The following is a 10,678-nucleotide window of genomic DNA, read 5'->3' as shown; positions in this document are numbered from 1 at the left end:
GAGGTGGGGGCAGCCTGTGAGGCTGACTGGGGAGATACTTATAGGGGTGGTGGGCAGATGGATGGAAAGAGGTGAATAAATGAGTAGGACAGGGTTAGGACACTGGAGGGATGGGACAATGACAAGCAATACAGAGCCAGGGAGCCTGGAGAGCTTGGAAGCCAAGAGAGCAGATGAAGAAAGGAGAGGGACCAAGCTGGAGGGGAAGGGCCTGGGAGAAGCAAGCAGAGTGGAGACATGAGTGGGAGCCAGAGAGCAAGGACATATAGGGAAGGGGGTGGGGGAGGCAGGGTCCTGAGCCAAGCTCCAATGTGTCACCTCCCATTTTTATCCAATTTATGTTCCTCTATCTTCACATTTCAGGAGCTGCCAATGGGATCAGAGAGAGGCTTGAGATGGCTCTGCCACTGACACCAGACACTACAAGTACTATTTAAACCTGGTATAGAAGACTTCAAAACAATGTGATTAGGATGTTTGATTACCACTGAAGGGAAACCTGGATTTACTTGTTTTCTCAATACATTAATAAATAGTGTGACTCTCTTTATTCATACCAAATTCAAATTTACACTTGGTAAATCCTTTTATATCATTTGTTGGATTATTTTATAGAAAAGTCTTACTGATGTATTTTGCCTATATACCAAAATGCATAGCCTTTTAAACATATCTGCTCTTTGCTAAAATCTAAAATTTACCAATAACAGACATAGCCATGTGTCTGTTTTGCTATTTTGGAAAAAGGTGAAAGATTTATACATTCTGAAGAGAAATCAGAGTATAGTTTTGCCATTTTGAATGTAGCATAATACATAATATTCTATTTGCATTTTATGAACAGTAATAATTGTTCTGAATTGGAAACTGCTAAGGATCATCATGCTATTGTATTATTTGAAGATCAGTGTGTTTATATAGTTGGTCTGAATATTTTTCATAAGGTGAGAATTATTCTTCCACCTAACAAGTATAATATACCCAAACAGGTAAGCTACCCTTTTAAAATAGATAAGTATTTTCTATAAAACATATCTGAACAAAAAGATGTTAAGATGTTGACAGAAAAATGTATTCTGTTTATTTAACTGTACCTTCAATGCTGTGTGTGTGTGCATGTGTGCACACATACACTGTTTATCACAGGAAAGATTAAGCATAATACAAATTATCAATTATTTAAAGATAGCAGGTAAATATTATTTGAAGATGGCAGGTGAATATGAAATGAGATATTTTGGAAATTAGGGACCATACTATTGTAGATTGAGCATTGAATAAATCATAAATAGAAGGAGATAGATTTGGGAATTTTGAAACTGAAAACGTAAGGTCATCTTTAAGAAAAACAAAATGTACCAGTACAAAATGGGCAAGTGCAAGGGAGGCACCCAGAAACTGTGGTGAGAAAAACTGCTTGTACCATTGCACTAAATGGTGGATAACTGGGAAAGAAATCATTCATGACTATGTCTAATAAGTACATTGGGTTCTTGAAACATATATTTTGTGTTTTGAAAGCTATTTGCTATGTCCTAAGGGAGAAAAGTGTGTAACTTCTCCTTGTCCAGTTTTTCCTTTTTTCCTTTGGTTGCTGCATACGATGGGGCCAATTAGACATGTTACTATAATAGGATTACCTGCAATCTACCAGTACAAAAAGATGTCTTCTAAGTATGTACATTTCTGTGAAAGGAGCATAATTTTAATGAGTTTTCCTGTTCCACAAAATACTTGAATATCACTTTTATGTTGTACTCTGTAAATGTCAGGTGGAAACAGTTGAATGAGAGGAAATCTAGGAGTTTTGTTCTTTGATATATTCTATAGGCAAAGGTCCAGTAAAGATAGGATAGTTCTATTTAATATGTGGCTAAGTACGACTCATGCATTTTCTTTCTTATACTTTCAGTACACAGAACTGAATTAATCATAATTATTAATTGTAGATTGGTCATCACTGATTTATATGTAGCTTTTTACATTATATGCTTAAATATTAAAATATAAAGGCTCATTGCTTATATCTAACGGGCACATTTTTATCTTTGTACTTATGTAGTCTCTTATCTGATAAACCAATTGCAATTTTTCATTTTGAAGTATTTTAAAGATCAAACACTTGAAGGTATTTGACAAGTAACCTGGGTATAAACTCCTTCAAATTTAATACATTTTCAATCTATCGTATTGATTGATTCATATCTGATTTGTCAGTTTTGACATTCATATTCACTGGTATTCTAAAATGTTCAACTTTTATAGAAAGCATTTTTTTCTTTTCAGACTTTTTATTAGTTTAGATGGTATTTTACTATATAATGATCATAATATACTCAGAAACAGAAATAGGTCTTTACACACAAAAAAAACCTGACACATGGAAGATGCAGATCTTATTAGAAGTGGTCATGAGCATTAATTCTAGAGACTGTCTAACTTCTAAAACAAATGAGGATTTAAAATTAACTGCAACAAAATGTGCTTTTGTCAGTGTAAGAGATGGTAACTTCTTGACAGATCCATCCTTGAAGTAGCAGAAAATGTCAAACATCAATTTGTCACATTCTATCTTCTCTGTGTAACAATTAGAGAGTTTTTTTTTTTTTGACAGGCAGAGTGGACAGTGAGACAGAGAGAAAGGTCTTCCTTTTTTCCATTGGTTCTCCCCCAAATGGCTGTCGTGGCCAGCGTGCTGTGACCAGTGCCCCATGCTGATCCGAAACAGGAGCCAGGTGCTTCTCCTGGTCTCCCATGTGGGTGCAAGGCCCAAGGACCTGGGCCATCCTCCACTGCACTCCTGGGCCACAGTAGAGAGCTGGACTAGGAAGAGGAGCAACCAGGAGAGAATCCAGTGCCCCCACCAGGAGTAGAACTGGTGTGCTGACACCACAGGCAGAGGGTTAGCCTATTGAGCCATGGCGCCAGCCCAGAAAGTTATTTTTGACATCAATTATAGGTGATATTTCAGTCCTTCCTGCACATGACACTGTGCACACACATGTTTCTTAGAATTGATTTTTTTTCTAAGCATGAGATGATTTATAACATACTAGATTTTATTTTTAATATTTAGGACACTTGCCCTTATAACACCAAGTCATATAAATTTGTTATGTACAATTTTTCACTATGAAAATTTTAATTTTCTGTAATGTTACAAATATATTTTAAATGGAGATCAATCATTGGAGAAGCAGCAAGCCAGATCCTCACAATGTGATGCACATCTGATAAACACATGAAATGCAGGCTAATGGATGAATTGCTAAATAGCTACAGTGATTACATTCTTAGAAGATTATATATTTAGAATTGGCCATTCTGTTTTATTTTGAGGTTTGAACCTCTTTTTTTCCTAGTGAAATGCAGGTACACATAGGAGATTCTTGATTTTCCAGATATTTGAATTCTAGAATGAATGTTTGTTACAAGTAGTGTTTGAGAAAAAATTAGATTTGTTTTATTTTTTAACTTTTATTTAGTAAATATAATTTTCCAGTTTATGTATTACAATGGCTTTTCCCCCCCATAACTTCCCTCCCACCTGCACCCCTCCCATCTCCCACTTCCTCTCCCATTCCATTCACATCAAGATTCATTTTCAATTATCTTTATATACAGAAGACCAATTTAGTATATATTAAGTAAAGATTTCATCAGTTTGCACCCACACAGAACATAAAGTATAAAATACTGTTTGAGTACTAATTATAGCATTAATTCACATTGGATGACACATTAAGGACAGAGATCCCACATGAGGATTAAGTACTCAGTGACTCCTGTTCTTGACTTAACAATTTGACACTCTTGTATATGGCGTCAGAAATCTCCCTAAATGTTATCATAAATTTTTTGAAATCCATATCTTGAATTTCTTCCATCTCATCACCTTCATAATCTTGGCTTGGGGTGTCCTTTTCATTTGGGGGTGTCATAATGTCTTCCTTGTTCTTGTTTCCTCAGTTTCTGCGTTTGTTGCTTGGTATTGTGGAGATATTCTTTGGATTCTTCTTCCCTCACTGTGGTGTTTTTTTTTTTTTCTCTTTATACTATGACTGTATTAAGTGGACTGTCTGCTTTTGATGGAGCCTTAGAGGCTTGAGATGGGTGTGGCCAGAGAGCTCTGTTTGGTTCCTCAGGGTTAAGGGTGTGCCAAAGGTGACATTCCCAGGTTAGGTGGGGTAAATCTTTCTCTCTCTCTCTCTCTCTCTCTCTCTCTCTCTCTCTTTGATTCAGAAGGGAAATAATTCTGCACAGTTGAGCAGAACTGAAGGTAGTCAGCTTCCAATCTCTGGCTCCTGTGGGTATAACATTCACCTGCTCTTTTCCAAGGACCACACAGAGAATCTGTTCTGCCCTCATTGTGGGCTCAAATTCTCCTGCAGTCTCACTGGGTTGCCAAGGCTACTGAATTGCACTGTCTCTGGAGAGTACTCACGTGAACTCCATGAGTTCTCTCACCCACCGTCTCTTTTTTCACAGTCTCAGTTCATTAGCTCCACACATTCACTAGGTCCTACTCTCCTGTTATTTCACCCCCGCCTCCCAGAGTCAGGTTTTTTTGCTTGGCTGTGGGTGGGCAGAGCCCTAAGGTCATGCAGCTTATACGTATGATCAAAATGGTGCCTGCTCTTTGTCTTGCTCGCCTTTGAGAGGTAAGCGGAGAGAGAGAAACTTGTATTGGTACTGCTCCCCCTTTTTTTTCCCCTCTCCTCTAGTTAGCCTGGTGAACTTTCCCCCACGGCACTTCAAGCCTTGTTCCCTCTAGGCTCCTCCTTCTGCTTTCCTGCCAGTGTCTTGGGCTATTAAGGTTCGGCTCACCTCGTGTTCCAGTGCTGGTGCATAGATTCCACCACTGTTGTCCTGAGCCATGGGCTCCCACTCCCTCCACACAGGTCCACCATGAATCACTAGTTCTGGAATAGTTTCCTCTGCTGTTTCTTCCCCAACTCTTCCTTGAACCTGCAGTATCTCCACTTTTATTAAACTGTCTCTTCCTGGACTATAAGTGTGCTCCCTTCCTATTCTGCCATCTTGCCCTGTTTTTCTCCTATGGATTACATTTAGTACTATATTAGTTACCAAAGATCAGAGAGACCCTATGACATTTACCTTTTTGTGACTGGCTTATTTCACTAAGTATAATGGTTTCCAGTTGCATCCATTTTATTGCAAATGAAAGGATTTAATTTTTACCACTGTGTGGTATTCCAAAGTGTATATATACCATAATTTCTTTATCCAGTCCTTAGTTGATGGACATCTGTGTCGATTCCAAATTTTAGCTATTGTAAATTGAGCTGAGGTGAACCTGCAGATACCTATCACTCTTTCATATGCTAGTTTCATTTCTTTTGGATGACTTCAAGGAGTGGGATGGCTGGGTTATATGGTAGGTCTATATTCAGCCTTCTGAGATATTTCCATATTGTCTTCCACAGTTGCTGTGCAAGTTTACAATCCCTTCAACAGTGGGATCCTCCTCCCCACATCCTTGCCAGCATTTGTTGTTTATTGATTTCTGTATGAGGACCATTCTAATGGGGTGAGGTGAAATCTCATTGTGGTTTTGATTTGCATTTTCCTAATGGACATTGGGGAAATGCTACAAGATACTGACATAGGGAAAGACTTCTTGGCAAAGAGTCCATAAGTGCAGGCAATCAAAGCCAAAATTAACAAGTGGGGTTACATCAAACTGAGAATCTTTTGCACTGCAAAAGAAACACTCAGCAATGTGAAGAGGCAACCAATATAATAGGAGAATTTATTTGCAAACTATGAAACTGACAAAGGATTAAATTCCAGAATCTATAAATAGGTAAAGTAACTAATCATACACAAAACAAATGACTTAGTCAAGAAATGGGCAACAGACCTGAACAGATATTTTTCGGGAGAGGAAATTCAATTGGCCAAAAGACACATGAAAAAAAAAATGCTCAGGATCACTAGCCATCAGGGAAATGCAAATCAAAACCATAACTATTAAGTTTGACAAGTTTGTCAGTTGAGTCATTAGGATACCACCTGCTCACATGATATCTCTACTCTTAATTTTATGTGAAAACACAAGCATTACTTGCGTTAAAACAGATTTGTACAAACCTAACCATTTTAATCAGGTATATAATGCAAGCAGTATAAATTACTGGACCTGTTAAGAAAAATGGGTTGTACCAAAACAATTTAGCTTCAAATGTTAATGCATTAATTATCCCCAAATACTAAAATTGATATTGTGTAAATTTGAATGTGTGAGTTCCTTTATATTAGTTCTAGCAAAAGTTCAAAATATGTGGGTATATAAGAATGCAATCTTTGATTTAAATTGTGATCGATACATGAAAATACCTCTTTGGAGATCCTTGAAATCTATATTGAGTGTAATTAATGTTACACAAACCTTATTTTGCACAAAAGTATGCTAAGTGCTAATGCCCAGATAAGTAAAGTGAGTTGTTCAAAGTCATGCAGGTAATTTGTAGCAGTGAAAATTATATGAAGAATCAGGTATCCTGAAATGTAGGCCATCATTCTATCAATATAGTACTCCTTCTTGAGTTCAAGGTTATAATTTGTGGGAAATTAATGTTGGAAAATAAATATTTGCTTTTTTGTTATGGTGCAAAATTTCTTTGCATACTTATTCATGAGTTGCAAGAATTTTTTCAACATATTTTTGAGTATGTTTGCTATTTATTTGAAATATATATATATAACAAGTAACTACATCTATTTCCCAAAAGAATTTTAGAAACTATTACATATATATGCTTAAAATTATTTGCTGACTTACTTGGCAATATGAAAAAGCAATGCATATTTGAAAACCTTGAAGGGTACTATGTCACTTGCATTTTAAGATATAATGCTATATTTTAGGTCGCTTAATGTTTTGAGTAATGATTTTTAAATAATAAGGATTTTTCTTTTTTGGTAATCATTATGTTTTCATTTAAAACAGTATATTAAATAAGAACTCTCAAGGGAATAATTTCATAATAAATCCTAACACATTAATATATTTTAAGGTGAGAAAATAGGATTTCTTTGAAATCTCATAGAATGATAGTGAAAATTGAAGATATCTACAGTGTTTCATAATTTTGTTTAAAAATTTGTCAAATTGATAATTTTTAGTTAAGTTTTTAGTTTTTAACAGATTCAATAGGTTTATAGATACAAGTTGAAGAAATAATGTATACCCATCCTTATTCATTGCCACCCTCTTTCCTTCCTTGTCTTTTTAGTTTTTGAGATAACATTTTAAATTTACATTATGATAAAAAAACTTAATACTTCAGGGAATTAGTTTAACAAGTATAAAGCAAAAAAAAACACCTAGTTTAATAAGAATACAGACAATGGCCATAAACAATATTTGAATAAGAATAGAAAAGATTAAATGATAAAATCACAGTTTTAACTTCTTTACTAAAAGACTCAGAGAAAGTTATTATTTAACAAATGTCAGTGTGAAAACGGATGTAAAAAGTGGATTATTTTTGTGTAATAAAATGGAACTTCTCTCAAGCTTTCTTGACAATCTCACAGAAAAACTTTTTAATAAATTTAAACGAAGTTTCCCCCTCCTTGTAAATTTTAGAAATCATCTACACTGTTTATACTTAATATTATTATATATTAAAAATAATGGGATGTTTTCTAGAAAGTTACACAGAAAGGTCAGGTGATGGAACTGAGGCCCCTCGTCCCACATGAGAAGAATGGAAGAAGCGAGGACCCATAAATGACAGCTCCTCACCTGCGTGAGCCCCACACACAGCCCAGCTTCTCTGTAGTGGCCACCTGGTCCCAACTGCCCAATCAGGGGAGACACAAGGCTGTGCTACACAGCTGCCCAGGGATGGCTCTGGGCCCAGAAGTCTCTGCCAGCAGGGAAAGGGCAGAACACCGGGGGTCCCAGGTGCAAGTCCAGGCCCCACCTTGTCAGTCAAAAGAGACCCAGGGAAGTGCTGTGCCACCTGTGAGATGGGGCCAAGCATTGCACAGACAGCTCTGGGAGCCTGCATCCTGCCTTAGCTCCACCTTCCCCCATTCTAGACCCCAGCCCCACACACTCACCATTTCCCGGTGTCCTAAGTGTGTGGTTTCCTGTGCTGAAAGAGGGTCAGAGATCAGTGGACACTGGGACACCTTTCGGAGTCTCCCAGTAGCAAAGCCCCCTCCTTGGATCCTTTCTCCCTATAGGAACTGGACTACTATGGTGTCAAGATCCTGTGCAGTTATGCAGTGTTTATACCACCGGGCCTGATTAGACAGCTTGCATAGCCATCAGCACGCATGAAACAAAAGACACAAGGAATCAGCATCCTAGATAGCAGTTACATAATTTTAGGCCTCTCCAGATGGGAGAAGTAACAGGGAGGGCTGCGTTTGTGTTGCAAACTGCCTCCCCTAGGGATCCACCCTCCCTGCAGGGGGAGGGCCTTTCACCACTGGATCATGCCACCTGCCTCCCCATGGGTTTTCCTGCACCTGTCCTACCTAGAAGTTGTAGTAACCTGCTTAAGATGAGTTAAAGTCTAATGGTGTTTATTGGCTTCTGGGCCTTTTCATTTTCTTCATATTTCTGACTTATTTCTCTGTTGGGTCATTTGAAAATTTTTTATATCAATCTTAAGGATGTTAACAGAGGTTAAATAATCATTTTGTTGTAGATACTTGTTTTCTAGTCTGCCTCTTGTTCTTAAATATGATAGTTGTTTCTTGCTGGTACTGAGTAATTAGCAGATTTTATACATTAATCTTCCCAGTAATCTTGTTAAATTTATCAGTTGTATTTTAGATTTTCTGAATTATCTCTGTATTAAAGTGTCATCCTAGATACATAATATATATGATCTATATAAACAATATATTCCTTCAAAATTTATCTTTACCCCTTATATATATATATATATATTTACAGGCAGAGTGGATAGTGAGAGAGAGAGACAGAGAGAAAGGTCTTCCTTTGCCGTTGGTTCACCCTCCAATGGCTGCCGCGGCCAGCGTGCTGCGGCCGGCGCACCGTGCTGATCCGATGGCAGGAGCCAGGTACTTATCCTGGTCTCCCATGGGGTGCAGGGCCCAAGCACTTGGGCCATCCTCCACTGCACTCCCTGGCCACAGCAGAGAGCTGGCCTGGAAGAGGGGCAACCGGGACAGAATCCGGCGCCCCGACCGGGACTAGAACCCGGTGTGCTGGCGCCGCTAGGCGGAGGATTAGCCTAGTGAGCCGCAGTGCCGGCCATTTACCCCTTATATTTTCTTTTTGCTTATTTACAGGACTACTCCTCCACTATGAAGTTGAAAAAAAAAAATAGTGTTGGCATCTTATTCTAGGCTTTCTTCCAAGGAAAAAGTTTTCAAAGCTTAAGTGTGTTATTTGTTTTAGGTTCCTTTTGATCTTGATCAGATTGAGGACATTAATTTTTGTTTGTTTTGACTGATAGCAAGTTTTTTCAAATAGAAACTTAATTCTATTATATGTGTTTAAACATTCACTCAAAATGATCACGTGATTTTCTTTTTGTATTTTTCACCTAATTGTTTGGGAATCTTCCAACTCCTGCATTTTTTATTTTCTCTTGCTTGTAATTGATCTATGGCTTTCATACATGATTTAATTTATTATAATAACACTTTTCTTATGATATTCATATTTCTGTTTATAAAAGGGATGCTTTTAAAAATTCTTTCAAATCCTGATGCACTTGCATCATCATCAGTGTGATATTGGTTTTCCAAGAGAAATTTAAAACATATCCTCTGCTTATTTCCAGTTTACAATGATCTGGGAAACATAAGTTTGTTCTTTCTTCCTTAAAAGTTTGGAGTATGTCTACAAAGATGGATCTGAAATTTTGATTATGTAAGTTTTTCCTTCATTGGTTGGCTGGAGTTTTGAAATGTCATTCAACTTACTTGATTTATATATGACTTTTTCTATTTTATGTTATATATGTGTTTTGGGAATTTGATTTTCAAAATATGGTGGATTTTGATCTCTCTACTCAGAATTTTGCTCTTAAGAATTTCACAGATTTCTCTTAGTATCTTGGTAAAGGCTGCAGAAGAATGATCCTGTTTTAGTTCCTGAAACTGGTTATTTGTGTGATTTTTCTCTCTGTTTCCTTAATAGCTTTTACTAATGTTTAATTAACTTAACATTTTTTAAATCATTATATCCTTGTTTATTTGCTTGTGGTAGTTTTTTTTTTGCAGCTTTTCACAAGGTTTGCTGTTATCTTCTTGCTTTAATTAAATACTTTCATTTTTTCTTTATAATTCTTAATAAGCTGTAATGATTGATTTCATTGTTTCACTCTAACATAATCATTGAAGGCTGTAAATTATTTTTTACTATGGTTTACTGCATTCTCTTTATTCCCTCATGTTTTTCCAACCCCTGTATGTACAAGTCCTATGTTTCTCCCAGTGTTACAATCCCATGTACCTGAAGCAATTGCAGTCTACATGTCTTAATTTCTGTACTTTAAACCTATATGTTCTGGTTGATACATTAGTGCTTCAACTATCTGAGATCCATTATTTATGCTTACCTGCCCAGGTAATCACAGTATGTCAACTACCCCTTTCATGGATGCAGAATGGCTGTGGTGCTGAAGAGAGCACCACAATAGAGCAGTGTCTCCAATAATTT

The sequence above is a fragment of the Oryctolagus cuniculus genome, chromosome 13, assembly GCF_964237555.1.
Source record: "Oryctolagus cuniculus chromosome 13, mOryCun1.1, whole genome shotgun sequence".
Classification (NCBI taxonomy): domain Eukaryota; kingdom Metazoa; phylum Chordata; class Mammalia; order Lagomorpha; family Leporidae; genus Oryctolagus; species Oryctolagus cuniculus.
Note: the sequence above shows the minus strand (reverse complement) of the source record.